General features: G+C 42.3%; 2 long non-coding RNA genes across 2 annotated transcripts in view; one reads left to right on the top strand and one right to left on the bottom strand.

Moving 5' to 3' along the window:
- LOC140846657 (uncharacterized) overlaps positions 1-27,974 on the top strand; it is a 123,726-nt gene that overhangs the window by 79,103 nt on the left and 16,649 nt on the right. The window contains exons 8-12 of the long non-coding RNA XR_012125993.1: positions 831-10,131; positions 10,770-10,802; positions 19,833-20,442; positions 20,873-21,129; positions 22,305-22,484. This is a non-coding gene — a long non-coding RNA (uncharacterized lncRNA). The remainder of the gene's footprint in view (positions 1-830; positions 10,132-10,769; positions 10,803-19,832; positions 20,443-20,872; positions 21,130-22,304; positions 22,485-27,974) is intronic.
- LOC118967618 (uncharacterized) lies at positions 1,457-27,678 on the bottom strand. The gene is made up of 7 exons (XR_012125994.1): positions 27,093-27,678; positions 25,084-26,659; positions 24,797-24,909; positions 20,519-21,233; positions 20,187-20,422; positions 14,282-14,454; positions 1,457-1,589 (listed from the first exon to the last, which is right to left on the bottom strand). It is a non-coding gene; the product is annotated as an uncharacterized lncRNA (long non-coding RNA).

Genomic DNA, 27,974 nt, shown 5'->3' on the forward strand with positions numbered 1-27,974 from the left:
CGCTGTGTGCACTCTTGTGTGTGAGTAAACACCTAGGGGTGGGATTGCTGGGTCATAGAGTAATAGGTATTTTTATTATACTATTGCTTTTTAACATTTCTAATCAACTTAGGGAAAACACTGAAGGTTCATGTACAATAATAAAGTAAATGAAAATAACAAAAATCTTGGTAATTTAAAAGTAAGGTTATGACTAACAGAAGTAAGAGCCAAGTGGAAAACAAAAACACCTCAGCTTATTCATATCTGGCAGCTATAGTTGGGGCGAACTGTTTGAAATTGTATTCTGATCATATTTGCCTCTGCTTAAGTGCCTTCCCCTGGCTCTTAGGATAAAGGCAAAACTCTTTCAAAAACTCTGCAGAGCTCTACACAGCCAACCTATTTGTTTTAGCTCTTTGCTCTGTCTAGCTTTCTCCACTGGACTCCCATTGGCTTCGTTTATATCAGATTCACCACGACTTCTGTGCCACAGGGCCTTTGCATGCAGTGTTCCTCTGCCTGGAATGCTCTTATTGCCATTTTCCCCATAGTTAAATCCTACATGACCTTCAGATTTCTTATCAAGGGTACCCTCTTCTGAGAAGTCATCCCTGACCTCCTTAATAGGCATTCTCAGAACTCTGAACTTTTGGGCAGCATGAGTCATTGCGGTTTATCTGTGTTATTGTTGGTTGACCTTTGCCTTTTTCATCAGCTGATTGTTTCCCTGGTGACAGGGTCTATGTCTAGTTTTACTCATCCCTCTGGCAAAATGTACTAAAGTATTATAATATCAAACTATTTATTATAAATGCTCCTTATGTCTTTCTTTTTACATTTTTTGCCAGAATTGAGCCCAGCATTTCATCATTGTGGGCACTCTATTAATACAGAAGAAAGAATCTTACATGGTGGAGATGGTTTCAAAACTGAAGAACCAGTATCACTTAAAATTATGAAAATAATTACCTGAAGAATAGAAAATGATAATATAATATAAACCAGAATGGAGATGAGGGAAGACTCTAGTACCTGAACTAAATTCCTCTTCTTTCTAGAATGGAGCCCATGTAAGCTATCAAAAGCCTAGTAGTTATATGTATATGATGATTAATAGAACTAAAATTAGAAACATGTGCATGTAATTATCTCTGGAAGTGAGCCTGGGCTTGGGAATGAAGATTGGGGAAGTAGATTTTTACTTTAAGCTTTTTACCCTTATTTTTATTTTACTATAACACATTGATTATAATATATAACAGAAAGATGAAACCCAAGATGACTATACATGCCCAGTGTCAGGAAACTTTGGAGGACTGGAGAACGTAATTTGCATAAACGTCTGTGTCAGGGGCTGGTGTAGGAAAAGGCACGTGTAAATATGTATTTGAGGTTGTTGGCAAATTTCATAGAACTGTGATAAATTGAAGCCTTCTGGGGTTAAAGTGAAGTAATGAAGCCACAGACTGATATGAAGACCGTCAAGGGTAACTACAGTTTGGAAGTTCAGTCCATCAAGGGGCAGAGCTGAACATCACCAACCCGGCCGGTCCCTACATCTTCTCCTCCGCTAGTCACAGGGCAGGTGGTGGCGGTGCCAGAACAAACTGTCCACATGTCACGATGCCAGAGTGGAAGAGGGGGAACAGAATGTTAGTCAATTATAGGTTTCAAGCAGGCTATCTCAACAGCTGGACGGGAGCAAATGTTTTTAACCTAACTGATGAATCTGAGCTAAAAGATTTGGGTTATCAGGAGAAAATTTGGTAGGAGATATGGGGATGGGGGCAGGGTGGTCCCTATTAACTCTGGTATACCAGGCCTAATGAACTGCCTCAGTGACTCTCTTAAAGGGCCAGGGTCTTGCCCTCTGGGCTGTACCATTGAACATGTCCAGTGGCATATCCAGTATATGCCAACCGGTCCACTAAATCCCAGCATGGAGTTAATTCTTTTTTGAAGCTTTTTTGTTGCCTTGAAATAATCCCTCTCTCCTTCATGTGCCAAAGCACTTTTTCCACTTTTCTTACGGCTCTTAGCGCTTTATATTATGTCCTCTGGTTATGTATGTGCATCTCTGACTCCCCTCATTAGTCTCTGGGCTCATGAAAATCTGAGTGCATGCATTTGTCATAGAAACTGGCCAGCCATGGACCTTGCACATCATTGGCAAAGGAAGGTCCATATCGGATTCACCCTCTTGAGCCCCCCAAGATAACAAATTGTGCTGACCTCTTTTGAGATTGAAAGGTTATATGCTTTTTGTGCCTCATGCTTTGGTTAGTCGCAGAATTCAGAATTTATATTGCCATATCCATGCTATAAGTATATGCTATTATTTCCATGTGTAACATTTAAGGGGCTGGAAATGTTTTCTATCAGTGGTGACGAGTACTGCACATCTTTCTAGACCAGACATTCATGTGTAAAAAGTAGATGTTGATTTTCATTAATGAGAACTGGGAAGATATTTGAGTATGTCTGTTTTTAATAATAATAATGGTTTGTGCAGCTGCATAATTTAAGCTACTTTCTAAGAGTACATCATATAAATCCTTATTAAAGTTACAACATTCTTCTACAAAGATAAATAAAACTTTACCTATGCATTGTCTATAAGCCTAAAATAGTAATATGTTGTAAAGGAAAGAGAAGCAAATTTCATGCTACATTCAAAGCAAGCAATTTTCTCTGATTTTTAATTGTATGCAAAGAAATTCTGAGTAACGTACACATGCCAGTTGTGATTTCGAAGAAATAAAGATGTGGGGGCTACTAATGTTCTAAGGAGCTCCTTTTTTCCTCTCTCCTATGGCTGTTATCTCTTTCTGTGTTATTATGGATGAAATTGGTTTAGAACATAAAAGACAGAATTGATATTTCATCCTTGAATAATGTAAAAGATGGTATATGCAGGAAAGTTTTTCCAAAGCATGTCTGAGGATATACTTTTGAATTTTACTGGAAAACATGTCATTCCATTCAGAACTCTGAATTAAGATGCACCATTTTTTGCTGAAGGCTATTTTAAATTAGGCTAATAAATTGCTACTCTCTGCCTTGCGTGATAATGCATTACATTATCTACTGATGTACATGTATTGTTTGACTCTAATGGTGTGGAAATTAAATGTTAGACATGGGCCAGATGTTCCTATAGATGAATATGAAGTGTGACTCTGGTGTAGTTGTGTCTCATTGGGATAGGGGGGCAGAATGTGCCCGTCAACAATGACCCCCTCAAAAACGTGCCCTCTGATGCTGGTGTCCTGTGAGAGCTGACACTGTGCAAGCCCACATCCTCTTAGTTCTTGTCTTTGAGGAGTGTTCTAAAATGTCAGCTTTATTTGCACCTGTTCATGAGGAAAGAAATCTTGTTTCCTAAAATACAGAATAAAATCAAATTGTGAATATAAAACTAACCGGAAGGGTGTCCAGAGACGGTAAATATTTGTCATCTTTATTTGACAGACAGGAGCGGCTGGGAATGTTTCCCCGGACTGTGAACCTCGACGTGGCAGTGAGATTTCTGCGGGTCAGTCCTCCGCTGGGTGAAGTTCCCAGCAGGGTAGGACAGATATGGGCTTTGGGGGAAGGGAAATGGCAAACAAATGGGCCTTATGGTGAATTTTAATGAAGATTCCCTGCTGGTTTTAGCCCCACTGGAAAGAAAAGGGAAAAAGAAAAAGAAAAAGACACCCATCATCTCCTGTTCTGGGCCAACATACCACTGGGGTCATAACTCAAATGGTAGAACGTGTCACTGGCACGAGGTGGGGACGGCGGTACGCAGGATGTTTGCAGGTACTAATCAGGCTGCCAATCATATGTAGATACATCTTTGAGACTCGTCAGGGAGGTGGTGTAAAGCATGAACACATTACATCATCTGCCATAAGTCAGCCCCTCGCTCGGTGAAAAATGTTTTTGCAGATCTGTGCTGATGGATGGAAGGTGTGGGCTTCTTGAAGCTCTGAGGTGGTGAACTTGGGTCATGGATTAAAAGGTAAAGAAGGAAATCAATGGGTGTGCCCAATAACATCCCCGAGGTGTAGAGACAGACACAACGCAGGCAGACGAGAGGTCAGTGTTTGTATCTTCTTTTCAAAAGATCTGCTGAATTCCAAGAGGAATGTCTTGAGTAAAAGGTAACAGAGAGAAAAAGGATTTCGCCTTTGAAGGGTGATTTCCGCTGCCAGGGTCGTCCCCATATTCCCTTCGCGCACTTGTGGTTTGCCTGAAGCCTGGGACGGAGCGGGGCCCCCTGCTTTGTGCACTAGGGGCTTTTGTCTGTGTGCTTCTCTCCATTAACACTGATAGGTCCTTTCTGATTTATGTGAATTCATTTCTTTTTTATTTAGCATCTTTTCTGATTTTTAGTCCAATAAACTTTGATTTCTTAGGAATGGCCTAATTTTCCTCTTTAGCCTTTTTTTTCTTCCTCTCACACTGTTTTTGAAAATCTTTTCCTTATAAATCATAAAGGTAAAGTAGTCAGGTTTTACCTCTCCCACGAATTTTCTGTGCACATGAATGTCATGCTGCATCTCCCTCTCAAGCTCTATGGAATAGGAACCTATTGTTTTCCCATTTTAAAGTGTTATTAATTACATATTCAATATATTCATGGTGTTATTAATTCCAGACAAATTTGAAAAGTCTATTCCTTCCTTCTAGGACTACTGAGGTGCCTGAAATGCCAAGCGACAGTCAATGAAACCTCACCTGTTGGATCAAAGTGCTTCCGTCTGTTCAAATGGATTCTGTGATCCCTGAAACAATTCGCAGAATTACCCTTCGGGAGGCGGCTGATGTTGGCATTTTTGTGCTGAACACGCTTCCTGGTTATTCTGCCCAAACAGAAAGTTGAAAACTTCCATCTTTAGGTCAAACTGTCTTGCTCTTTTTTGATGTGTTAGAAAATCTCTCTAATAATGAGACATATGAAATACAGTCAGTGAATAAGCAGACGAAAAGTGGGAAGACGAGGGAGGACGAGGAGAGAAAGCGAGTTTCTGACGGTTTTGATCGTGACAGGTCATTTCCTCTAGACTCACACTTGTTTGTATCGGTGCAGGAAGCCGATGGACCCGGTAAGGACGGAAGAGGGGGGCCCCTTGGGCCAACATGAGCCTCGACAGGAAAAGTTGTCTGCAGAATCACTAGTTCAGCGGATAGTTTTCTGGGGTGGGAGACGACCTTAACTGGCTTTGTCCCCTGAACATAGGTTTTGTTTTAGGACCTGAAGCAGACTACCATGGTGGGATCACATAGGAATCCAGATCTTTTTAATATCCAAATACTAAATATTATGTAGCTAGAATGTCATACTGTTACAGAACGTGAGTTTGAGGGTTAGGCAGGCTTGAAATGGAATCACATTTTCACTCCTGGGTGGTGGACAAGCTCTGGATCAGGGACAAGTTGTTTATATTCACCCAACTTAGCTTTCTCCTTCACGTAGTAAGTGCTGTCACAGTACCCACTGCATAGGCTCATTGTGATTATCAAATGAGATGATATACGTAAAAATGTTTAGGTGCTTGCTTAATGCGTATACCCTTCAAACGTGTTACCTGCCATTAGTAGATCATTAATCATAACCATAATCATAATCACATTAGTATAGGTTAGGAAGAGGGGTTCTTTTTAAGAGTCTGGTCCTACTTTGGCTGTTGGGGGCATTTAGGTAAATTCCCTCTCCTCCTTCATTGCCCAGGCGGATTTCTGATGACCCGTGTGAAACCCATGCCACATGTTTTATTTGGTCATCATGCGTTTAATCAAATCAGACTCAATATTTTTGAAAAATCAGCTGTCATTTTTCAAGCCCAGTGTAAACTAACTGGTCAGTCTGTCAGTTAAATCAACAAAATTAATCAGGTGCACAAATCAGTAAGTGTTAGAGGCTGTACAATAAATAGGAGCATTTTTTCCTAAATCCAACAATCTTGGTAGGTGGCAATCTTGAAATCTAATTGGGAATCGAGGATAACAGGTACGTGAATATGAATACAGAGGTAAGTACTGTGTATAAGAACTTTGTCTTTAAGACAATTATGAGGTTTTTATTTTGTTGCATTTTTTTCTTTAAAGAGTAGCAGAATTTTGTGAATTCTGGATTTACTACAATTGCTTGCTTACCAAACACTGCTTGCTCGAAATTGATTTGCCCAGAAATTGCTGGATTTGAGGTCTGTCTTTATATTAACCCGCAAACTCAGTTGGATGCCTGACATCACTGTTATTTTAAGGACTCAGACTTAGCGTCCAGCCCCGCTTCTCCAGCTCCTGACTTGTACCTCCCATTTTAGAGTTGCTCTCCTTGATCTCATACCAACAGTGCCAAAACACTCTGCCCACCACGGTGCCATATTTGTATTGCATTTTACAGTTAAGTGAGTGTTTTCATATGTGTGATTGGTTCATTTAAACATAGGATTAGGCACTGCATTATGTAGCATGTAATGTGCAGATTGTAAGTGTACAGACAAGATGAATTAGTAAAAGATGTAATGCTTGAGGAAGATTTCATAAAACAGGCGAATTGACCTGGGCCTAGAAGATGGAGTACAAGAATGTTGATCTTTCTACCTTACAGCTTCATGCATTTTCTTTTTGTTTAGTTTTATAGGACATGGGAGTGTATTCTCATATAACAGTCCTGCCTTTGAAAGCTTCCCAGTGGTTCTCTGAGTATCTCTCCAGTCCTTTCTCTGTGCATTCTCCGTGTAAGTGCGCACAAGGAGAAGCATACATTTTTCAATGGAGGGGGTTATGCTCTACTCCAGTCTCTGACTTTCTTTTCTATATTGACAATTTGCCTTGTTTTTTTTTCTCATACAGTATTTTTTGTGAGATCTAGTTCATGTACCATAAAATTCACTCTTAAAATGTATGATTCACTAGTTTTTAGTATGTTCACAAAGTTGTGTAACTGTCAACAATATCAATCCCAGAACAGTTCAGCACCCAAAAAGAAACCCCTTCCGCATTAGCAGTTGCTGTCTACTCTTCCCTTCTCTCAACCCCTGGAAAACATTAATCTAGTTAATGTAGTTTGTGTCTCTATGGATTTGCCTATTCTTGACATTTTATATGAATAGAATCCAAAGCCATTTGTGTTTGCCTGTTACCACATAGCATAATGTTCTCAAGGTCCAGCTGTGTGGTGTCATGATGAGCACTTCATTTCTCTTTGTGGCTGCATATTCTATTGTATGGGTACACCAAATTTGTTAATCCATTCATCCATCAGCATTTGGGTTCCACCTTTTAGCTTTCAGAACAATGCTGCTATGACCATTCATGTACACAGTTTTTGTGTGGGCATGTACAAACATGTTTTCGTTTCTCTGGTGTACATGAATCTTGGAATTGCATAACATCCGGTTTGAAGTATGGTAACTTCAGCTTGAGAAACTGCCAATCTGTTTTGTAATGTGGCTGGAAATTTTTATAACTCTATCAGCAGTGCACGAGAATCCGATAGCTTCACATCCTTATTATTGTTTGTGTTTCTGATTGTAGCCATCCTACAGTAGGGGGAGTGCTATCTCATTGTGGTTTTAGTTTGCATTTCCCTAATGACTAATGATGTTGAGCATCTTTTCATGTGCTTATAGCCATCCATTGGTATACCTTCTTTGGAAAAATGTCTACTCACATCATTTGCAAATGTTAAAAATTGGATTATTCATCTTTTGTAGAGTTTAAAATTTCTTTTATATTTCTGAATACTAGACTCATCAGATAGCTGATTTGCAAATATTTTTCATGTTATTGGCTTTTTATTTTCTCAGTAATGTCCTTTGATGTACAAATTATTTTAAATCTCCATGAAATCTGATATCTACACTTTCTTGTTTTTACTTATACTTTTATTTTACTTAATCTTTTGATATTATAGCTAAGAAGCCATTGCCTAAACCAAGGTTACAAGGTTTTTATGCCTATGTTTTCTTCTAATAGTTTGTAATTTTACTAATTATATTTAGGTTTTTAGTTCATTTTAATATAATAGTTGTATATGGTATGAGGTGATTTTAGAATCAGTTTGTCAATCTCTTCAAATAAGTCAGTTGAGATTTTGAAAGGGACTGTGCTGCAAGTGTGGATCAGTTTGAGACATGAATTTGCCATCTTAATAATATTAAATCTTCTATTCCATGAATATAGGATGTCTTTCCATCCATTTAGGTCTTTCTTCATTTCTTTTAATAATTTTTATAGTTTTCTGTGTACAAGTCTTACACTTTATTCTTAAGTGTTGTACATTGATGTTATTGTAAGTGGAATTATTTTCCTAATTTCACTTTGGGATTGTTCATTGATATTGTATAAAAATATAATTGGCTTTTGTACATGATCTTGTATCTTCCACCCTTGCTGAACACATTTTTTGCTCTCATAGTTTTTTTTGTGGACATTTTAGTATTTTCTATAGACAAAAGCATACCACAGAAATAGTCTTACTTTTTACTTTTAATCTGGATGCCTTTTAGTTCATGCTCTTGTGCAGTTGCCCTCCCATACAATGTTAAATAAAAGTATCAAGAACAGATAGCCTTGTCTTATTCCTGAGCTTAAGGAAAAAGCTTTCAGTGTTTCATCATTATGTACAATGTTAGATCTAGGTTTTTTCTTAGATACCCTTTATATGGTTGAGTAAGTCCCCATCTGTTCCTCATTTGCTGAGTGTTTTTATCATGAAAATTATTGAATTTTCTCAATTGTTTTTTCTGTATCCATTGAGATAAAAAGTGTTTTTTTTCATTATTCTATTAATATGATACACTGTTTGATTTTTCTCATGTTGAACCAACCTTGCATTCCTGGGATAAATTCCTCTTGACCATGGTATATAATTTTTTGTGTATTTCTGGACTTGGTTTGTTAATATTTTGTTGATCTATATTCACAAAGTATACTAGTATGTAGTTTCCTTTTTCCCTTGTGATATCCTTGGTTTTGGTAGTAGGGTGATACTAACATCATTAGGAAGTGTTTTCTCCTTCTCAGTTCAGAATTGGTGTTAATTCTTCAGCTATTTGGTAGAATTTGCCAGTGATATCAACTGATTCTGGGATTTTCTTTGTGGGATGTTTTTGATTAGTAATTCAATTCTTTGCTTCTTATAGGTATATTCATTTTTTAAATTTCTTGGGTAAGTTTTGGTAGTTTGTGTCTTTCTAGAAATTTGTCCATTTCATCTGGACTGTTTCATTTGTTAGCATATAGTGAATTTCATAGATAAATATAACTGATTCTTCTAAATTTCTAAGTGATATTCTGTTGTCTGAAAATGCCTTATTTTGTTTAGCTATTGAGATTTTTCTCCTGATTTTCACTATTTTGACCAGTGTTAAAAGGTACAAGAAACAGATTGGTTTTACTTTTTGAGCAAATTTTCTTGCTAGCTATTTATTCTCAGATTTCTATTTTGTTTTTCTATGATCATGTATATGCAGTAATAATTATTTTAGGTTCTCTGTTCCTTTCTCAGAAAATTATGTTTAACCCTATACTTGTCTCACTTTCAGGTCATGTGGAACAGGTAATATTAAAAGCAGTTCCCAAACGCTGTTTTATTGTTCTCTTCCTGACACAGGAATACCACACTCCCCAGCCTCTCTTGCATTTAGATCAGGGCCATGTGACTAGTTCTGGCCAATAGACTATAAAGAAGACTCAAGTTTTTCACTTTTAGGCCAATGGAAAAAAAATGCAAGAATGAGTCCTCTGTGTTCGTTCTTCCTTTGTTTCAGTGATTGCTGGGATCACCTATAAGATGATTATAGAGTTAGAAGGTGACACCTGGCTCTTTGAGTCAACACTGGAGAATAGCTGCTGGAAGTGGAGCTTCATGACTTCATCAGACTTTGTTGTGTTATTACTGAGACTCTGGGTCAATCTGTTACCATAGCAGCACCTAGTTTATCCTGACACAGATGAGTATCCATTTACTCCCCCAAAATTTATGAGCCTTCATTTATTTTGCTTTCTTCTCCAATATTTTCCTAGACAATCTCCTAATCCTACAGCGAGCAATTAGATAGGGAGCTAAACAAGTAAACAATGGCTAACAGAAGTAAAAGAAAAATATGAGTGAAAAAAGAAATGATGTTCCCTCTGGAAATAATAAATGAGGTAGGTGCGAATCCCAGTGTCTTTGGACTGCCTCAGGAATCTAACTAAAGCTGATCCCCTTTGTTCTGTACTATACAGTAGGAAACTAGTCTTTTGTAGCTTGGTGTTCACAAAGATTTCCTATGGATTTTAAAAAATAATTTGAAATGATAGGTTTATCAAAATAAATTCAAAGTGGTTCCATGATAATTTTAAGAGATGATGTATATTCGACTTAAAACTAAATGAAGCCACATTGAAATAGGAAAAACTAAAGCAATACATTATTTAAAATAGAAATTATGACTCTTAATATTCTATGTAGGTTATTTAAACAGTCTCTCTCCATGTATTGAAAGGAAAATACAGATAAATGGAGACAAAAATATGTAGATGAAGGAGGAAAAGACCTAAATTATTTCAAAATAGATTCCTTGGGTAAATGTTCTTGAAAATTAGTGACTGGTAATTTTAATTTGATGAATTTAGTGACAGAAAAACCAACTGGTGTAAATGAAAGAATCTTAGAACTTCAGATGTTTTTGCATCATAGGAGGTAATAAGTACTATAAGATTCCTCTAAGTTTAAGAAAAAAATTATTAGAATCATAAATAAATTATAGTCAGGGTTAATTTATTTAACTTACATGTTTTTTTAGACACCATCATTAACCGCTTCTATGAAACATGAGGTAAGTAGTAATCTCTATGCCTACTTTTATCTTAGTTTATTCTTTTCATAATATTTAATTTTTATTGGTTTATATATGGTCTAATAATAATTATCTAGTTGTTTCATCTTAGATTCTTATTTAAATAAATTAAGTATTTGAAGTCCTGTCCTATTATTGTGGTTTCTTAATTTCTTTGTTGTTTTGGTTCACTTCATCATTGGTTGCATTTAATCTTCAAGTAGGTTTTTCAAAAAAGTTTAATTGTTGCTGACCCTGTTATTTCATGTATGGAAATGCTTTTATGTTGTTTTCATATTTGAAAGGCAAATTGACTTGAAAAAATTGAGATTTTGTTATACTATTTTGGGAGCTGAGTGTCTATTCTGAGACCAGTCAGATTCTCCAATGTGTGTTACTTGCTTTTTCTTCATAGAAACTTAAAGCACACTTTATTCAATATCTTAACTAAATGTGTTTTTATATCACTAGTTTTGTATCATCTTTTCTTGGTCTATGATGGGCTCTTACAACTGGAAGATTCAGTCATTCAATTACTTTAGATAAATTTTCCTGTACTATATCTTTGATTATTTTCTCTTACTGTTGGAGTCTTTACTTCAGCAATATCAATCACCCTTCTGGTCGATGGATGATAGTGTCCACATCTATTGCATGTCTAGTTATTTAAAACTTGTTGCCCTTTTACTTTTATTCACTATAAATAAATAAAGCCTTATTTCTATGATAATTTCCTTTTTCTTGCTCCTAGTTTGTTTAGTTTATTGCACTGGTTTTATGTTTTTTAGGGTTTTTTTTTCTTTTTTCTTTACAGTAACCCCTTTCTTCTCATTCCAATCTTTTGTTACATAATTGTGTTTTACCGTGTTACTGAATCTGTGTCCTTACTGGATTATTCAGTGGATGCAAAGCATCAGCAGAGACTCTGCCTTGGTTCCTTGGACAATATATTTTTTCAATTGGATTATCTGTGTCATCTTTAAAATCAATGCCATTATCCATTTACATATTTGGTTTTTGTTTTATTTTTGGTGCAGTATATTTTTGTAGCTCCAAAACTATTTTCCTCCTCCTCCTTTGTTCAGATCTTTCTTTTTATTTTCCTCTCAAATGGTTTTGTGATTTTGCTTCAGTATCATTCCCACCTTATCCGATCATTTCTTCTTCCCTCTTAAACTAGAGGCCATAGGAAGCAGGGTATAGAGAAGGAGAAAGCATAGCTGAGGTAGACTTCAGTCTTTGCTGAGGCCCCAAGTTTGCTCTTATTACTGAGCTCCCACCAGATGTCCTTTATTAGATGACTCCATTCCACCCAGCTTGGCATGCATTCAATTCTTTTGGACTTTGGCTCACTCCACCAACTTAGCACTATATACTGAAGGGAATCTGGGGCTCTTCCTGCTTCTGCTAAGAACCAGATGTGGTTTGTATAGCATTTACACCTATTTTTCTCATTTTTCCCAGGCATATCTACTCATCCTTTTAACCCACTCCTTTTAACCCATTCCTGTTGGAGAATATTTAGAAGTATTCTCAGGATTTCTGTAGCTTCCTATATTCTTAATGCTGCTTTCTGAAATAGGAGCTAGGATAGGGAATCCTATCAACCTGACCATTATACCAGAATCTTCTGTGCTTTAACTGGTCATCACTTTTGGAGTTTATAACTATTCCATATGTCTTTCTAGTGCTGGAGAACCTTTGGCAGGGTTGTTTTAGTTTTGCTTTTGTTTACTGGAAGAAGGAGATTCTGTACCACTTTGAGGTACCACTATCCCTCAGACTCAAAGATATATTTTACTGTATTTGTGAGATATACATCTTAAGAAATTAGAGCAAAGTACTAATGTATTGAAGTAAAAAAGCAGGTATGTGAAACACTTAAGTTCAGTAGCATGGACTATCACAAATATTAAAATTTATAAACATTGACCAAGTGTTCACTTTGCATAAAGTATGGGACCTAATGTTGTAAGAGACAGAAAGGTAAATAGGGACAGGAAAATGGAAAAAGAAGAAAATATGTTTATGAGCATTCTACAAGGGAGCATTAAGTGTTTTTCTATCAGATGACTAGGTCAGCAAAGATGAACATTAATCTGGCAGGAGAGCAGAGGGTGAATCCTGAGATAGTGGGAAAAATACCACAATAGGTGTAAGGGGACAAGCTTTCATTCCAGTTTTCCACCCTTCCCAGATGTGTGAGATTAAGTGAGTCATTTCACCCCTTTGGACCCCATTGCTCTGTCTGTAAAATAAAGGTGGTGAACTTTTGCCTTCTAATATTTATTCTAGCTTTCAAATAGCATAGCTGTCTATATTGTAATAGGGAAAACATGAGAAATATGAAGCCTCTTTAGGATGTAGTAATAATTTTTGAAAATAAATGGGGGGATGAATTATGGTGACTGGAGTACTTATAGAAAATAGTTTTGCAATTCAAAGGAATTTGCAGAGGCAAGAACAAGAAGTAGGAGAAATTGCATTTCAAAATGATTCTAAGTGGTGGATTTTGCATTATAGAAGGGTATAGATTAGTTTAAAAAGTGTGGAAATCAGGGCTAAGGATCTATTTCTAAGAACAGGATCATTGTATCAGCATGGGATACTGGGAGCTTAAGATTGTGATGCCCACATATAGTAGAAATGTAGATGTGAAATGCAAGTCTGACACTACAAAAGAAAAATAAAAGAAAGCTAGGACTCCATGTTATAAAAGCAATTGTGGAATTATAGAAGTGGAATGTAGTTTATGGGGTGGGGGGTGGAGAAACAGAAACGACAGTGTAAAGTCAGCTCTTAAAGGAGACCTTATTAGTCATCAATATGAGCTAGCCAAAATGTAATGGGTAGAGAAATAACTTGCTCATTCATGCAGCAAATATTTGAGGGGCACTTATTGAAAGACACTGAAATGGTACCTGAGGAGGCAAACTTCAATTCCACCCTCAGTTCTGACAGAGCTGTGACATGTGTTGGTTTTTATTTTGGTTGCTTATGTACCTGTATTAAGAGAGTTATGGATAAATGCCTTGAGAATTCTGTGAAATGATATATTATTTTCTATTGGGAGATACATGGGAATATCATTTTATGTAGTAGGTAGCATTCGGTCTGGACCAATGGGGAGAATGCTGTAGAAGCAATTCCAGGGGGGATAATTGGTCATAGTGGTGGCCCTGTAGGAGGGGATCCTCGCAGCAAGCATAAGGCGCCTTCTGATGGAGCGCTAGGAAGACGTTAGTGACTGTGTGTGGGGACCATTTAAAGCAGTGGTAGCAGGGCAGAGGATGGAGAAGCAGTGTTGAGGGGCTCATGGACACATAGCAGTGGGTGGTCACACCCAAGAAAGAGGGCTGTAGGGGTGCCTGGAGCCATGGAGACAGGACCGTGTGACAGGCTGTAGTCCTGGAGGGACGCAGCCTGTGCAACAGCCAGGATGTTGAAGTGGGAAGGGGACAGGAGGAAGAGCTCCTCACCTGTTTCCACCCAGCCTTCATTCTCTTGTGGGAGTCCCAACGGCTTTGCCCAATGAGAAGCAGGGGAGCAAGGGAACCAGATGACAGTCCAGAGGGCAGCTCCCGGGAGCCCAGTCACGTGGAAAGCAGAGCAAGGCAGGCATGAATGAAGCACAACCAGAATAGCTACTGAGCTGGGAGAGAATCAAGTGTGCATATGAGTAAACAAATGATGACTTTTGACTATAAGAAATACTATGTGGGGCTGGACAGCCAGAGTGTGCTTCAAGTCAGTGCTTGGTGAAGCTCACTAGCATAATGACAGGGAAAGAGGTCAGTAAAAACATGTGCGGACCTGGTGCCCCACTCTCAGGGAGTCAGCAGGTGAGAGCAGCAAGGGCACAGGGAGACGACTCCCTGTATGAGATGAGTCGGCTTTCAGAAATGTCACTCCAACAGCGGCCAAGAGGAGGCAGCAGGGAGGACATGCATATGCTCAACGCCCAAAGGGTGCTTCCCCCCACCTTCTGACGCTTCCTCTCGGTCTTAGACGCCTCAGATAAACTCTGCTGCTGAATCTAGAAAATTTTACTGTAGAAATATATGCCGAGTAAGAAAGAAGTTACCAGTTTTGTCTTTCTAATAATTTTCTGGATCCTTCCCCCACCTTCTCCCCTTAACTTTCCCTTTTAATATTTTTCTGGCTGGCACATGTCCCATACCAGTGTTACACACAGGCTTTCTTAGGAATTAGACACACATAAGTTTAACAGGTGGAGATTTCCTTATTTAGTGGTATTGCTCACATAGCAGTGTCATTCATCATTCATTAAATCATTGTCAGTCAGTCATCTACTATGTGGTAGGCACTGTTCAAAGCACCTTCTGTGATCCAGAGCAATGGCTCACGAAGTACATGCTGGAAGAGAGAAGCTGCGGTCATCACGTATGGATCGAGCCTGGTTTGGACTTGGATTAAATGGCTTTGTATTTGTAACTCCTCTTACTTGAATTAGTATTAACCATGTGAATGCCTTTTACTTTTTTTTTTAGCCTTCTATCTATCTTGGAAAATACTTAGTTTTCACAGTGGAGGCAACTCAGATTAGTCATAGTGTGGGGAACACACTGAGGTTGCCATGAAGGGTCCTTCTGGGGTAGTGCTTCCCTGTCTTCCCCCAAGGTCAGCCACGTACATGAGGGAGAGCAGGATGGCAGGGTGGGGCGAAGGGGACGTGACACACGTGTTTCTGAGGGACGCCTCCAGGTGTTAATGCACAGAAACAGCACCTCCACAGGTCAGGCACCATGCCTGACATCCCTACCATTGGTCACTTTTCTTTCTAACATAATGAAAACCTTTGTCAAAATGCAGGTCACATTAACCACTTATGGAATTTCAGTTTCTTAAGGAAAACCCTAACAAACAGCCACCTGAGTGAATTTGTCAAACCACATGTGTGTTTTCACAGGAAAGGGGAATTTAGGAAATAACGGAGGGGGGGCTGGCTTTGCAGAGGAGGATCCATAGAGGAGACCAGGCAGGCGGCAGGAGTGGGCTCTGGGGGGATGGCCTGAGAAGGAGGGGGTATAAACGGAGCACAAAATGCAATTAGCAGAGACCCAAAGAACACAGGCCAGATAGAGGTGGCTTGATGTCTATCATCTTGGTGAATGGCATGGAGAGAGACAGCTGGGGCTGGCACGGTGGGTGGCTTCGTGAGGTCATCCAGGGGCCCAAGGTCCTTCCTCCTGCTGCGCCCCGTGCCTGCAGCGGTGCCCTCCATCCAAGTCTCACTGTTAATAGCTGGTAATTCCCAACTGCTGATACACACGTGCCCCTGAACAAGCCAGCTCTGCCGGGCTCCACCGGGCTCCACCTGCTAACTAGTCCATCCATCCTGGTCCTCCTGCAGAGCCCACAGGTGGTAACACTGCCCCCCCACCCCAGATCCTGCATGCTGGGGCTCCACCGCCCACTGCTGGTTTGATCTGTCAAATCTGCAGAGGTTTTTGTGGCTAGGAAGGAGAGAATGCTGTTTTCCCCTCTGATTACACTCTACGTTCTGGAAGTAAGAATATGTTCCATTGTTCTGTAAATTTCTTAGAAAAGAAATCAGTTGTTCAGCTCTAATGTACAGCCTCTGCTCTCCACTGCCCTGGGTATGCGTCTGGGGGGATAGATTGCAAGGCACCCCTGGGGGAGAGTGAGCATGCTGTGGTCAGAGTCACCTCTCTCTTAGAACTAAGTCTTTATTATAATATGCTCACGGAGATTCTGGGGCCTAAGAGCATACTAAGTGAGTTAAATTAGACTGTTAGATAGTAAGGAAGTTACTGTTGAAACTTTGGGGACCATGAATCTAAAGCCTGCAATGGCAATAAGTACATACCTATTGATAAACACCCTAAATGTAAATGGTCTGAAAGCACCAATCAAAATACATAGAGTCACTGAATGGCTAACAAGCAAGACGTCTATATGCTTCCAGAAGAAGATATTTCATGTGACGAATAGGGAGAAAAAAGCAGGAGTTGCAATACTTGTATCAGATCACAATTGCATCAGAAAGAATAAAGTACCTAGGAATAAACCTAACCAAGAAAGACACTCATAAGAGAAATTAAAGAAGATACCAATAAATGGAAACATATCCTGTGCTCATGGATAGGAAAAATTAATATTGTCAAAATGGCCACCCTGCCTAAAGCAATATATAGGTTCAATGCAATCCTTATCAAAATACCAATGGCATTCTTCAATGAATTAGAGCAAATAGTTCTAAAATTCATATGGAATCACAAAAGACCCTGAGTAGCCAAAGCAATCCTGAGAAGGAAGAATAAAATTGGGGGGATTACCAAGGCAATTTGGTACTGGCACAAGAACAGACCCATCGATGGATGGAACAGAAATAGAGAGCCCAGATATAAACTCAAGTATATATGGTCAATTAATATACCATAAAGGAGCCATGGATATACCATGAGGAAATGACAGCCTCTTCAACAACTGGTATTGGCAAAACTGGACATTTACATGTAAGAGAATGAAACTGAATTATTTTTTAACTCCATACAGTTGAAATGAATCAAAGACCTGAATGTAAGTCATGAAACCACAAAACTCTTAGATGAAAACATAGGCAAAAATCTTTTGAATATAAACATGAGCAACTTTCTCCTGTATGCATCTCCCCAGGCAAGGGAAACAAAAGCAAAATGAATAAATGGGACTACATCAAGTTGAAAAGGACACCATCAGTAGAACAAAAAAGTATCCTATAATATAGGAGAATATATTTGTAAATGACATATCTGACAAGGGGTTAACACCCAATATATATAAAGAACACACAGGCCTCAACACCCAAAAAGCAAATAACCTGATTAAAAAATCGGTGGAGGATATGAACAATTCTCCAAAGAAGAAATTCAGATAGCCAATAGGCACATGAAAAGATGTTCCACATCAGTAATTATCATGGAAATGAATATTAAAACCAAAATGAGATATCACCTCACACCAGTAAGGATGGCCAGCATCGAAAAGACTAAGAGCAACAAATGCTGGCGAGGATGTGGAGAAAGGGGAACCCTTCTACACTGCTGGTGGGAATGTAAGCTAGTTCAACCATTGTGGAATGCAATATGGAGATTCCTCAAAAAACTAAAAATAGAAATACTGTTTGACCCAGGAATTCCACTCTTAGGAATTTACCCAAAGAAAGCAAGATCTCAGGTTCAAAAAGACATATGCACCGTTATGTTTACTGCAGCACTATTTACAATAGCCAAGATATGGAAGTAACCTAAGTGTCCATCAGTAGATGAATGGATAAAGATGAAGTGGTACATATACACAATGAAATATTATTCAGCCATGAGAAGAAAACAAATCCTATCATTTGCAACATGGATGGAGCTGGAGGACATTATGCTCAGTGAAATAAGCCAGGAGTAGAAAGACAAATACCAAATGATTTCCCTCATTTGTGGAGTATAGCAATGAAGCAAAACTGAAGGAACAAAACAGCAGCAGACTCACAGACTCTGAGAAGGGAAGACCAGTTATCAGAGGGGAGGGGTGTGGGAGGGCGGTTGGGGAGGGAGGGAGAAGGGGACTGAGGGGTGTTACGATTAGTACACATGGTGTGGGAGGAGTCATGGGGAAGGCAGTGTAGCGCAGAGAAGACAAGTAGTGACCCCGTAGCATCTTACTACACTGATGGACATTGCCTGCAGTGGGGTATGGATGGGGACTTGATAATATGGGAGAATGTAGTAACCACTATGTTCTTCATGTAAAACCTTCAGAAGAGTGTATATCAATGATACCTTAATAAAATATGTTCATTGACCTAGGATCCTCCTTTCCCAAAAGAAGATCTCTTATCTCATCTCCCTCTCTAAATGCCTCTCTGTTAGACCTGCCCTGTCCATTCAGCAGATGTGCTCAGATCACTTGTATTTGAAGGGGGTTTAAGTATGCATAGCTTTGATATAGGGTATAGGTTGGGGTGTAACAACTTTTAAAATCATGACACATGAGAAATGGAACAAATGAATTTCTTCACTGGGAACCCTCCGTAGCAGAGACAGTTCAATATATTGAAAGTGTTGAAATCGTGCATTTGTATTGTTCAGAATAGCCAGCTCTTGGGTGCAGCATCCCAGCTGAGTGCTGGATCTATCTGATTCAGAGTTGTTGTGATCCCAAAGTGGATCTAATCTGTTGAATCTGAACTATCAGGGTGGCCCTGACATCAGACACCTGGTCGCTCGCTCAATGCCAAGGTCAGGATCTGTCCTCTATCCATGTCGCTGCAGTGGAGCAGGAAGATTAAATCATAATTATTTCCAGTCGTTGCTGGTGGACTCGAATCCAACTAACCCCCCTTTCCTTTGCCTCGTTCCCCCCTCCACCTCGCTGGCCACACATTTCTGGACCCTCTACACCATGACGAGAGCTGTCTGAACCTGCAGAGGTGCTCAGACTTGGTCGCATACTAGACCCACCTGGACAGACCTGGCATTTTTCCTTTTTATTTTTTCTTTCAGTCCATTTATTTTCTTCAAGAGAAACAGAAGAAGTTAGCATTTCCTCTGGGTAATCAATTAAATGTGAATGCCAATAATTCTATTCTATACAAACCAGATGCACAACTAAAGGTCTGCTAAGAAGCAAAATAAAATATATTAAATTCACCCGAATGACTCCACATACTGAACCCTTAAAATAACTTCAGATTAGCGAAGGTCATTGTTAACCTGAGGCGTGACATAGCAATGACAAGAAGCTATGGGATCCTAAAAAGAGTTCTGGCACTAGAACATAACATGACAAAAAAGCCTGCCAAGAGGTCCTCGCTCCTGGAAATATATATATGAGCTCTTGTTAAGAATGAAAAATTATTAATTTTGGGAGGGGCGGTGTTTCTCAGGACTTTCTGTCTTGGAAGTTAGGTATGTGTTAATTGAATAAGAGTAAAAGGAACATGCACTCTCAGTATCTGATGGCCAGAGCCAAGGATGTTTCCTTAGATGCAGTCCGGGTTTCTCTCTCCTCCAGGTGCCCTGCCCTGGGATTGCTGACGACATCCGCTCGCACCGGCCTGTGCTTCTGGGAAAGTGGCCTGCGTGTGAGCCTGCATGTTTGCAGCCTGTGTGCATCCTGTAGACTGTCTTTGATGCTGACTCTCTGCTGTCTGTCATTTGCAAGAAATTTCCATAGTTCCTAGGTCATGCGGTGAGGTTTTTCATAATCACTATTTTCAATTTTAATTATATGTAACCTGTATCCATGATAGAAAAAATCTTGAAATCTCACCACCCTTACAGATGATTTAAAAATTAAGTTCTTCAACTGGCTCACCAGGGCCACAAGAACAGCTGTTCTCCAGTGACAACTCTCGAATATACTCACCTGGGCTCTTCGTCCCTAAGAATGATGTCCACTTCCTGGATGGAGAGAGAGGGGCACGTGGATGCTTCCACAGCAGGGCAGGACTTCCAGCCTCATGAATTAGCAAAGACCACGTGCCAGATCTTTAACTGTTTGCAGAGGCTTGTGCTCCTTGTGAAATGGCGGTCAGGGGGACATCAGCACCAAAGGGTGGACGAACACTTGCTGAGGATCGCGTGGCAGACAATGAAAACAAGCTATGAGTGAAAAACTCAATGTAAGAAAGTTATTATGTATACAGAGTGACCACTTAAACAAATGTTTTTAGAAGGATGAAAGAATCACAAACCTACCACATGGGTTTGTAAACAAGTAGACCTAGGGTTCGATTCTCACTTCTGTATCTCCTTGTTACGCAGTCTTCAGTAATTTCCAAAACAGCTCCAAGCCTTAGGGTCTCTTCTGTGGCATGACCGTAACAGTACGTACTTCACAGATTGCTGGGAGGGGTTAGATGAGAAGGGGTTTATAATGTGCCTCCCATGGGCTCTGGAGTATATGATGGAAGGGACTTAATAAATGTCAGTTACCATCCCCTCCCCTCTGTCCTTAGAAATGTAAATGAAGAAGTATTATCACTACTCAGGACTTCAGAGGAGATGAATTCTGAGGCTGGACGTAAGTAGTCCATTGTATTTTTCTCTCAGACCTTGAAAAAGTACAGGGTGAAGCCAGTTCTTTGGATCCTAAAAGTAAAATAAGGTCCCTGTAAGGAGAACCTGGTTGTGCAATCTGGCGTTGCTGGGTTTTTTATCCGGGATCGTGATAGCCCGTCATGAGCGCGCTTCAGCAGCCTTGAGAGCGGATAGCAGCAGAAGGCAGGTCACTGGGTAAAGCGGGATGAGACGATGCGCCTCTGAGAAGTGTTCTGAGTCCCGGTCGCAGCAGTTCACAGAGATTAACGGTAAATTATAAAATAAGTGCATGATAGCCATGCATTTTTAAATGAAAGTGGGGGAGTGTGGAAACCTAACAGTCATCTTCTTTCTGAATTTCCCATTGCCGCGTCTCTGGCAAAAGAAGAGACATAATCAAAAGAAGATTAGAAGCTCGGCCCACAAGTTGCTCAGGATAATGTGCCTTTAAAGGGTGAAGGTCATGTCACCTTCTCCATTTTTGCCTCCATTACACTCATGAAGACAAAGATAAGCATGGTTCTATTTAGTAGAGTCGCCAAAAAATCAATACAGAGAAATTGTTAATAAACAGTGCAAATGCTGCTTGAAACAAATACCCTCAAGGAAAAGAGACTTTCAGGGCAAGAAGGGACCTTAGAAACAATCTTGTCCGATTTTGTCATTATATGGGTAGAAAACGAAGCCCAGAGATGTACGGGTGGCACAGTAGCTAGTTTCAAAGTATAGAATTGGACCCAGGTCCTCTGACACTCTAGTGGTTTTCTTACCATCGTATTTGCTATCGGAACCAAGAGTGTAAGCAGAAAGCATTTAAGTCCAGCTACAATTTCCATGCTTTTCATTCCTTAGAAAGTCACACAATAAATAAAGGCCAATTTTCACCAATGAAAATGTTTTCATTCTAGTTTAAACTGTCCCTATTTCATAATCTATAATTGTGCATAAGTTAATAGAAGGTTAGAGAGCATTATGGATGGGTTCTTTGCATGTGGTTTAAGTGGAAGTGGTTTGATGTAAAACACTTGTTGTATCTTCTGATTAGGTTTATAAAATTTGGCAACCATGTGCATTTCCCTGAAACCCCTGCCTATGACTTCTACAGCATGCAGGTCAGGAACAGTAGTGCTTCCAAGTCTTTCTTCCTGCTTGCTCAACTCCCATTCAAATTCATCTTCTTGAAACAAAGGCCCTGGCAGTCTTGCCCATGCCTGAAAAGGCTTTATATTAGCTTGTACAGAAAAACAAGGCAAAATATATAAACAGCAGCCCTGACAGCAGAGACAAGAGCTCCTCTCTCTCTGCTTTTCCTGGCTGCTCAGTCAAGATCTTGATGCCTGGTGATGAATAGATTGCATGTGTGCAGTAGAAGACAAAAATGATCTCCGTTGGCCCTTTCCCAGCCCCAGATCTCATGGCCTTGACCTTAAATTTCTTATTCCAGCCTGTTTGCTGAAATGCTCCAAGGCGAAATACCTTGTTTCACTGCCTCACTGTGGTGAGAGGGTCCCAGGGCCTGGGAACGCGTCCCTGTTCAGGGATGCCTTACCGCCTCACCAAAGCAATCAGAGGATCCACCTTGAGGAGACAATACGGGCTGGACAAAAGCCGAGAGGGCAAACAGGTGAGTAGTAACCCCGGCATTTATCATTCGTGCCGGGGAGAATTATTCCGCAGAATTGAATTCTCTGGTGAGCAGAGCCCAGGATAGCCTTACGCAGTTAAAATGATGGGATTTTTCCTCTTTGTTTGCCTCTCTGCTGAAAAAGATGGTAAGGTGATACTCTTACTCATAATAGTAGAGAATGTTTTCAGAATCAAAAGGGATCCACTGGCTTGTGGTGATCAATAGAGTGATGCCCAGGAGTGGGAGCTGCATTCAGGGACCTGATTATGGCCCAGGATAGACGGTGAACGTCGTCAACACCCTCTGCAAGTTCCTGGGGCCTCTGATCTGCAGTGAGCAGAGCTCAGGGAAAGAGGCACCATGTGCTGTTCTAAAGTGACTATGGAAATTAGAGTCAGAGGGTTAGGCAGATAACAGTCCTGCCTTCCCTACTTCAGGAAACTGATTTGGAGAGCTTCAGCAGTGGGTTTAGGAAAAGCAAGTCCCCCTTAATCCAGGATGAGGAGGCTGGAAAGTGGGAAAGTGCATTGGCAACTTTCATACGTTAGGTGCCCTACCAGCACCTTTCATCCCAGTTGCACAGCTTCCACTGGGTCCTGCGGGCACTGGGGGGTACCAGTGGACAGCCGGGGTGAGGCATCAACTGGGGTCTGAGGTGCTCCAGCCAACTGCAGGTGTAATCTCGGGAGGCGTGGGCTTGGGGGTCATGTTTAACCTGAACCGTAGCAAGAAACATCTTCTGTGCTTAGGCTTAGAACCTAACCAGATCTAGAAGAAATTCTTTCAGACTAGATGAGGAGTAGGTTTTTCTTTGCTTTGGGTCTGCTCTTCAACAAGGGTTTAGAAGAGAAAAGCTGGGATAACATCCTATTTTATCATGTCTGAAAAAAATCTATTTTATGTCAAAGATGTTTTGTTATACAAACAGAAAAAAAAAGATTAGTGACTACTTGTTTAGTGTATGTGTGTGTATAAACACTAACAGTATGTATGTGTATATATACTATTAGAAATTAAGTGACTTCCTTAAGATAAGACAAGTAGTAAACTTCAGGTCCCAGGTCTGTCTGATGCCAAACCTCAAGCTCTTTCATGAAATCAGTGTCTAGCTCTAGCTCAGTTGCGATCAGTACCACACTGCCCGATCTTCCCTCCCTTGCCACGGTTCCTTAATTACATCTCAGCCTCCTGAAGAGCAAGATTCCTCTCCTCTATTTCTTTGTCTTCCCACAGAGCCAAATAGGAGTCCCTTCAGTGTCCCTGCCAGACTTCCTTGGGATGAAAGTCTGTTGTGTATATCCAGCAATTATTCCACACTGTCATGAGGCCTCAAGTCTTCCTTCCATTTGAAAGTCGAGGTGGGAATAGTTGCAATCAGGTTATTGAGGGTCATGCACACCCTGTATGGTGGACACAGCTGCACAGTGGATATCCACGTGCCAGACTGCATTTCCTGGCCTCCCCCTGTCAGCTGCATTTGGGACATATGACTAGTTTTGAGAGATGGACTAAGTGCAGATGTCACATGGGGGCCACAGCAATTAAGGCTCAGTTTCCCTTCTCTACTCTCCTTCCCACCATGGTGACATGAGATGTTAGCATCACAAGATAAGCATAGCCTGAAACCTCAGTGGTCAATTACCTCTGTCATCAGACTTTGCTAGAGAAAGAACACCTTTGTTTTTCTAAGCCACTGAGATTTGGAGGCATACATATTACCGACACAAACCCTATCCTTTTTTTATCAACATACCATTACCAGAGATGTGGACTTTATATTAATGGATAGGGACATGAAAATCTATTATACAGGGAAGCAGTGATTGAAAATATTTCAACTATCAAATTAGTTCTTCTTAAGTCATTTCCTCCAATTTTCTCTCCTGCTGGCACTTTCCAAAGCCATTTACTTTTCACAGACCTTAATTCATTCAATAATCAATTGCATGTCATCTTATTTATCCACTAATATGTATCTGGTGGGGGACATTCCAAGATGATGATTCAGTCATTTATTAAATATAAAAATAGAGCATATTGTGTGCCAGACCCATTCTGATGCTTGTCATATGGAATCTCTGAATAATGTACAGACTGAATTCCTGTTTCCCCCAAATTCCTGTGGTGAAGCCCTGGCCCCTCCCACCCCCCCACCCCCCGCCCCCACCAGTGTGGCTACATTTGGAGATGGGGCCTCTAAGATTAAATGGGGGTTAAATGAGGTCATGAGAGTGGGGCTCTGATCTGATAGGATTGGTGCCCGTGTAAGAAGAGACACCAGAGAGCTCCCCACCCCAACTCACACCCACCGAGGAGAAGCCGTGCGAGGATGCAGGGAGAAGGCAGCATCCCCAGGCCAGGGGGAGAGCTCTCACCAGACGCTGCACCAGCTACATCCTTGATCTTGGACTTCTGGCCTGAGCTGAGAAAATTAAGTAAATTTAGGTTGTTTAAGCCACTATGTCTGTGGCATTTTGTTGTGATGGCCAGAGTGGATGAGGACAGTGGGAATCCACTGTAACATGTCATAACCCCACTTTGAGGATTAGAGAGGTGGGCACAGCGATGCTGTGTCAGGAGCACCTGGCTGTCCTACCTACTACTCACGGACCGGGCTCCAAGCCCGGCAGCCTGACTCCAGGTTATGCTTCCAGTGCTGGAACGTGGTACAAGCCCACCTCCGCGATGGGAACACATGGTTAGACTGCCCCTCCTGTCTCTGCTCTTCCGTGAAACGGTCAGGTGGAGCTCTGAAGCAGGCCTCTTCCTTTCCCAACAAGACAGCATCTGTTGCATCTCTCAGACTCCCTGATGACAAGACTCGAAAAAAAGAAGAACGCAAACACGACACGTCCCTCTAGGGCTGGAGATGCGATCTGCCACGATGGGACCAGAACCCCAGTCCTCTCAGTTTCCAGTACAGTCAGTCTCTTCTGGAAATTCTCCAGTCCTGGGCTATCTTGTATCCATTAACCAGAGAGAAAGATTTCCCAGTGCACTGTCAATATTACTACATCATCATACTCAAAACCATTAGGTTACATTCTTTCCACATGTGGGAGTGTTGCCAATATATTTTATTTGGTGACACTTTAATTCATTGGTACTTAATGCGTTTGGAGTCATGGACCATTCTGATAAGTGAGGAGGGTCATGGATGCAATTCCCTCAGAAAGATGCACACACAGAATGAACCGGCTGCCTCTGCATACATTTCAGAGGCGCAGGGGCCCTCTCTCTTCAGAAAGCACACGGAGGAAAGAGCTGCTGGGCGCACGCTGTGCGATGGTGGCCGCAGCAAGGCGACCGTCTAGAGGGGAAGGACTAGAGGGAAGGTGGAGGTGCATTTCCGGTCTTAGAGAACCTCTTGTTATTTTCTATCAGTTTTATCACACAATTCAATCCCTCATCTTTATTCTAGTGCTTCGGCTGTTTGCAAGCCCTTCTCACCAAGAAACAGAGGCAAAGCACAACATGTATTTGTAAAGAAAGAAATGCCCTGCGTCCCTTCCGCGGGGCATTGGCTTCTGAGCCTTGGGAAATGAGCGCTGTTACCACACAGGCAGCCAAGGTTTCCAATGGCAACTGAGAGCAGAATAGCAGGAAACCAGTTCAACAGCTGACACCAAAATGTTTTTCCATATGTAAAGCTGTCTTAAACCCACAAGAGACACTGAGAATAAACTTTGGGCTTTCTTTTCTCTTTGCTTTATACCAAATGGGTCAGGGAGAAGCGCTGAACGCTTTTAAAAATGCACTTATAATTTTGAATCCAAGCTGCGTGAGTGCCCATTGGCGACAACTGTTCTCCCAGGGCCCACTTTGAACGAACAATCGCGGCTCTGTGTGACATTCCTCCTTAACCAGATTCTAGCGCCGAGCGGCCGGCTCGCCATGGTTACTTGCATTTGAAAGCAGGGTCCCCCTTTTCCTTCCCCTTGGCTAAGACTCCTGCTTGCTTGGCCGCAGCTCCTTCTCATTTGAACTTTTGCCCTCTTTTAATCTCCACCAAATTTTAGTCTCAAAGAACCTTTCACGGGCGCCTTTTGTTGTGCTGGGTTCCTTTCTCGTGTGGGAACCAGCCCAGGGAGCGGGTTACTGGAAACACTCGGCGGCCTGTCCTCCTGCTCAGGGACGCCCGCGGGGACAAGCTGTTCTGGGTGTGCACTTTGCTTTAAAAAAAAAAAAAAAAAATTAAGGAAGCGCAAGATGCAAGCTGTTTGCTGAAAACACAATGTTTGCTTTCCGCAGCGAGGGACACACACACATTTGCATCTGTCCGCGCGGCCTCGGGCTCGTCCGCGGAAGGCCTGCCCTCCGATGCCCGGCAGATCGCGCGGTGGACACTTATTTCGAGTCCAAAGCCGAGCCGGTGAAGGGTCCAGGGTCCCCTCCCTGCTTCCCGCGCCGGTTCTAACCCCGGAGCCTTCCAAGGCCTCGGCAGCCGCGGAACCTGCTTCCCTTTCAAAAGATTGACGGGGATGCCAACCCGTCCCCCCATTTTCGGGAGACACTCTGCGTCCTACTTAACGCAGCCGCCTAGCCGCCCAGGGCCCCCGCTGTACCCCGCCTGTCCCCCGGGGTCCCGCCGCCCTCCCGGCTCACCCCGGCCGCCTGACCGTCGCGGGCGGCCTCAGGGCCCCAGGGCCTCCCACGGGCCTCTTCCTCGGCTTCGGGACCTGCAGGTCGGCCGGAACCGCCAGCCCGCCGGCGCCTGGGCCTGACCGCGGCCGGGCACTCGGGGCCCAGATGCCCCTCCCTCCGCCGGGCGCCCTGGACCTCCTCCCCCGCTCTTTACCCCCGGCCGCCTGCAGGGACCCCCCTTGCTTTCCGCTTGGCTGGGGGGTGGCGACGGGCCCGCGCGGCTGCCCGACGCCCCCTGTGCCCGCACCCCGGGGGCCGATGCCGCGTCCCGTCCTGCAGGGCAGGGGCGCCTCCTCGGTCCCAGGGCCCAGAGCCCTTCCTGTGCGGGGCCGCAGAGAGAGCCCGCCCGGGTGCAGGGGCTGTGCGCCCCGTTCTCCTCACGGCCCGTCCCTGCTGCCAGCTCCTCCGAGCAAGCCCCTCGTCCTGTGAGCCCATCCGACAGCAGGGCTCCTTCCGGCCTGGGAACGCCGCTCCGCGCCCTCACCCCCGTGCCCTCACCCCACGCCCTCACCCCGCGCCCTCGCCCCGCGCCTTCGCCCCGTGCCCTCGTCCTTTGCTCTCACCCCGCGCCCTCACCCCCGTGCCCTCACCCCGTGCCCTCACCCCGCGCCCTCACCCCCGCGCCCTCGCCCCCACGCCCTCACCCCATGCCCTCACCCCGCGCCCTCACCCCACGCCCTCACCCCACACCCTCACCCCCACGCCCTCACCCCGTGCCCTCACCCCACGCCCTCACCCCGTGCCCTCGCCCCCACGCCCTCACCCTACACCCTCACCCCACACCCTCACCCCCATGCCCTCGCCCCCACGCCTTCACCCCACGCCCTCGCCCCATGCCCTCAC

This window comes from Manis javanica, chromosome 16 (genome assembly GCF_040802235.1).
Source record: "Manis javanica isolate MJ-LG chromosome 16, MJ_LKY, whole genome shotgun sequence".
NCBI classification, from domain to species: Eukaryota; Metazoa; Chordata; class Mammalia; order Pholidota; family Manidae; genus Manis; species Manis javanica.